The sequence below is a fragment of the Myotis brandtii genome, unplaced genomic scaffold, assembly GCF_000412655.1.
Source record: "Myotis brandtii unplaced genomic scaffold, ASM41265v1 scaffold708, whole genome shotgun sequence".
NCBI lineage: Eukaryota > Metazoa > Chordata > Mammalia > Chiroptera > Vespertilionidae > Myotis > Myotis brandtii.
In genome coordinates this window covers 1,751,181-1,756,333 of record NW_005370777.1, presented here as the reverse complement: position 1 = coordinate 1,756,333, position 5,153 = coordinate 1,751,181, and the positions used below count along the sequence as shown (strand labels likewise).

The 5,153-nt window shown below is 50.1% G+C and overlaps 1 protein-coding gene across 1 annotated transcript in view; it reads right to left on the bottom strand.

Moving 5' to 3' along the window:
- ANKS1B (ankyrin repeat and sterile alpha motif domain containing 1B) overlaps positions 1-5,153 on the bottom strand; it is an 822,202-nt gene that overhangs the window by 8,226 nt on the left and 808,823 nt on the right. The gene's annotated exons all lie outside the window — the stretch shown is intronic.

Here is a 5,153-nt window from a genome sequence, read left to right as displayed (position 1 = left end):
CACACACACATTTAAAAAGGGGAGAGAGCAGGAGACTCTATTGGGACGAGGCCAAAGATAATGTTGAGATATCCAAGAGGCGTAGGTGACAAGCCCTTGCTTCCCCAACGATGCCGGCTGGCACTGGCTAGCCCACTGACACCGCTTTCTAACACCAGGAACTAATTAAAAACCTGAAAGCCCAACTGGTCTCTGCTTGCAACATGTTGTCCTTGCCCCTGTGGGGAGGCCTGAGCCCGAGACTGTGCCTGGCACACTGCAGGCACCTAGCAGATGCTGGCAGAATGAAGGAATAGCAAAATGGCAAACCAGAGGAGTAACACTACTAAGTTATTACTCCACGTAGTGTGCCTACTACGCAGGGAGAACTCAGTTGGTATTAGGCACTGTGCATAGCCCTACAATGATCTCATTTAAGTCTTACTGAAGCATAGTAACCTCCACTTTGTATAAAAACTGCTGTTTGAAATTCTCTGCTATTGTTAGATAGTCCCTTGTCCTATAAACTCTGTCATTATAAACTCTGTTATTTTTAGATAGTCCCTTATTCTGTAAAATAGCTGTTTTAGTTTGAATAATAGAAAAAGATAAAAACTTAACTGTCTGACCTTGCAAGCTAGCCAGCTAACGGAAGGGGCTGATACGCTGATACTGATAATAGTCTCATGCCAGGTGTTTGTTAGATATAATATGTACTCAAGGTTACAAGTTATCTGCAAAAGTAATATACACAAAGACCTGAAAAGATATAAAAAGAGAATGCTTCTTCCTTTGTTTGCTCAGAATTTGAAAGACATTTTTTTTCTGCGTAATAATAATAAAGTGTAGCTCCATTTCTCTAAGCTCCATTTCTCCAGTCTTCTGTAACATTACCATAAGCATCTGTGGTAGAATATCATTATCCTTATTTTATAGATAAAAAAATTGAAGCTCAGAGAGGTTAAGTCATTTGCCTGACATCACACAGCTAGAAGGTTACCGAGCTGTGGTATGAACTGATGTTTGTGACTCAAACAAAGCCCATGTTCTTAGCCCTCCCCCTGTGGTCGCTGGTCTCCAAGCCGGCTGCCACATTCCCCGCTGAGAGGGCGCAGCTGCTCCTCTGCCTCCTAGAATCTGAATGGGCTTTGCTGGCTCCCAGATAGCAGGATGCAGCAGGAATGACACGCTGGCCCTTTAAGATTAGATTGTAGGGAGTCTGGCAGCTTCCGCCTGGGCCTCTGGGAACACTTGCTCTGAGGGCAACCAGCCACAGGTAAGAGGTCTGAACACCTGAGATTGCAACGCTACGAGGATGTCCGGGCTGGCCACAGGGAGGCTGCCCGGGGAGCAACAGCAGCCATCCTGGCCCAGGCTCAACATACCGAGGGGAGGAGTGCCCCTGACATTGGAGCTGCAGGAGACGCCACACGGGGAGGACCTCAGGCTCAGACAGATGTCCCCCGTCGAGCTGCCCCAGCACCTGCAGCCACCCGAGCCACCCCCGCGGAGGCCCCTGGTATTGTCAGGCAGAGCAGAGCAGAACTGCCGTGTTCTGCCCAGATTCCTGGCTCACGGAATTGTAAACATAATAAAACGGGTGTTGTAACCGGCTAGCGTGACTCATTGGCTGAGCATCAACCTATGTATGAATCAGGAGAGCATGGTTCGATTCCTGGCCAGGACACATTCCGAGGGGAGAGGGGTGTGGGGTGGGGGGTGGCTGGCTTGATCCCCAGTAGGGGGCGTGCAAGGGGTAGCTGGTCAATGATCCTCTCTAATCATTGAGGTTTCTATCTCTCTCTCCCTCTCTCTTGCTCTCTGAAATCCATATAAATATCTATTTTTTGAAAGGGTGTTGTTTTCTGCCATCAACTTTTGGGATGGTGTGTAAGCACCCACAGGTCACTGGAGCACCACGCAGTCCTGAAGAAGGCTGGTGGGACCCTCGTCCCGGCAGCGGGAGGAGGCGCCTCGGTCTCAGAGCTGGGTGGGGTGAACTGTGTGCGGCCACAGGAGGCCAGTCCTGAGGCTCAGCTCCAGCCCTGGCTGCAGGGAAGTGGCTGACGCCTCGACCCATCCTGGTCACAGGGCACAGCAAACACTAAGGCAGTGATGGCGAACCTATGACACGCGTGTCAGAGGTGACACGCGAACTCATTTTTTTTGGTTGATTTTTCTTTGGCATTTAAAAATATGAAATAAATATCAAAAATATAAGTCTCTGTTTTACTATGGTTGCAAAGATCAAAAAATTTCTATATGTGACACAGCACCAGAGTTAAGTTAGGGTTTTTCAAAATGCTGACACGCCGAGCTAAAAAGGTTCGCCATCACTGCACTAAGGTGTCCCTTCCCACAGGCCACAAGCCACAGGGCCGGAGCAGGGCCTTTTAGGTGGCACAGTGGCGCTCTCATGTCTAGTTACTACCTCCCTTGGGTATAAATGCAAACTCACTAACCTCCCGTCTCTCAAATGCTGAGACTCGGCTGTCTCCGACCATGGCTCCCTCCGCCCCTCCTCGCTTATTGGAAAATTCCTGCGTTGGCCTTTCCAGTGAGTCTATTTCCAGAGTCACACTTACTCTGGCAATTGGCCTTGAGTATTTTCTACCTTCCATGGACCACCCAGGAAAGAAGGCGGCTCAGGTGTGTGCGTGTTTGGTACGGGGGTGTTTGGTGCAGGTGTGGGGGTGATTACTGGGAAGAGCATGCGCCGAGCCTCAGTTTCCTTATTTTAAAACGGGGATAATGACATACGCAGTGCCTACCTCACTGGGTTGTTCTGAGAATCACTCAGGGCAACAGTTACTTAATGACAATACCAGACAACATTGATTATTTACTGTGCTCTACAGGGGGACTCATTTAATCCCGACAGCCCCGTGCCATGGGCTACTAATGTGCAGCCAAGGTTGAGAACCACTGGCTTAGAACCACACTTAAGCTGAAAGACTTCTGCAAACTGTTAAAAAAAAAAACTATTATTCCTGTTTTGCCTGTGGGATAATTAAGCTTAGAAAGGGTTAAATAACTTGCTCATGAAGCCAGCCTCTGGCTGAGCTGGGGTTGGAGTCCAGGAGTTCTGGCAGGCCCTGCTCTTGGCCACTAAAGACAACTTGAAAACATTAAGCCCAGAAGCTCCGGGAGATCGATGCATCTGGGTTGGGGTAGGGCATGCCAGTTGCCTGGGTCTCACATCAGGACCAGTGGAGAGGCAGCCAACAGGAAAGGGTGTCCTTTGTGACTGGGGATTCTCACCCTGCAGGCCCTATCTGAGGCAACACTGTGTCCAGCAGAGGCTCTGAAAAAGACAACTTGAAAACATTAAGCCCAGAAGCTCCGGAAGATCGATGCATCTGGGTTGGGGTAGGGCATGCGAGTTGCCTGGGTCTCACGTCAGGACCAGTGGAGAGGCAGCCAACAGCAAAGGGTGTCCTTTGTGACTGGACATGAGCCACCAGCACAGGGATTCTCACCCGCAGGCCCTACCTGAGGCAACACTGTGTCCAGCAGAGGCTCTGCGTCATGATTTAATGGGGACAACTGCCCACCGAAGCACTGCCCTTCCCTCCCCCCACCAGGAACTTTAATCGGTGGATGAAGAATTGCTACAGTAGAGGAAGCTGAGGAGCCATCCTACTTTAAGGATAGATCCTGATTACAATCCAGGGTTGCAACCCGAGCTGAGGAGCCATCCTACTTTAAGGATAGATCCTGATTATAATCCAGGGATGCAAACTGGAGACACAGGGCTGCTTGTATTTGTGGGCCCATAAGGCAGGCAGGACTGCAGTTGAACATCCCCATGGATGCAGGCTGAGCTGCCCTCCTGTGTCAGGGCTCAGTCCCAGGAAGTGCTTGCTGAATGATGGAGGGTGGGGGCAGGAGAGGCTTTTATTTATTTATTAAATAAAATTTTTATTGATTTTTTACAGAGAGAAAGGGAGAGGGATAGAGAGCCAGAAACATCGATGAGAGAGAAACATCGATCAGCTGCCTCCTGCACGCTCCCCACTGGGGATGTGCCCGCAACCAAGGTACATGCCCTTGACCAGAATTGAACCTGGGACCCTTCAGTCCACAGGCTGACGCTCTATCCACTGAGCCAAACGGGTTCTGGCAGGAGAGGCTTTTAGAGAGACAGAGAGATTCCGGCCCAGCTTTGTACTCCTGTGCCCTAGTCACGGGCGGTACCTGCTGTAGTAGGCAGTTGGACAGACGTGAGCAGAGCAAGGACAATGGGCCAGGTATAAAGGGTCACCAGGGTGAAAAGCCCCGGGGGGCCTAGCAACGGAAGATCAATTGTAGGGTGGGACCTCGCCCCCAGGGTGACTTTTCCTCCCCTAGCATATGGCTGGGCATGTGGTTTGGACCCCCTGACCTTTCCTCCCTGGAGATAACATGTGGGCCTCAAGTTGTATTTCAGCTCCAGGCCGAGATAAGCAATGAAACCAGCCAAGGCTGAGGTCAGGACCAGCTGCATGGAATAATGACCCCCTGCCCTGGCGCCGGCCAATCAATACAGGGGAGACCACAACCCTGCAAGGACACATCTGGAAAGCTGCTGAATATTCGATGGAGATCTTTCCCTGGGACGCCCCTAAAATCTCCGCCCTTAAAACCCTTAGGATGGAGGCCCCAGCGCTCTTCCTCCCCGGAGCACAGCCACGCCTTTCCCTTTTCCCTCTCCCTCCCCCTCCCAGCCCCAGGCACTTTACCATTAGCTTCCTCACTCCCAAGCTCCAAGGGCCCTTCTTTTACTGCCATCACTTGTTTGCGAAGCCCATTTCTTTTAGGAATGACTTCATCTACCTTTGTAATTTACCAAATAAAGGTTTTCTTACAGTTTGGGTCTTGCTCTGAATTCTTTCCTAGTGAGAACCCAAGTACCGAGGTTGCGTTAGAAAAACCGCAGCAGCAGGAGACCACAAAAACAGATCCAGAGACAGAGAAGCATCAGATCAGACTGGGAAACCTCAAAGGGAAGGTAGGGGAGGAGGAGGGTGGAGGTAAGGGGGAGAGATCAACCAAAGGACTTGTATTCATGCATATAAGCCTAACCCAGTGGTCGGCAAACAGAGCCAAATATCAACAGTACAACGATTGAAATTTTGAGAGCCAAATTTTTTAAGCTTAAACTATATAGGTAGGTACATTGTTATTAACTTAAT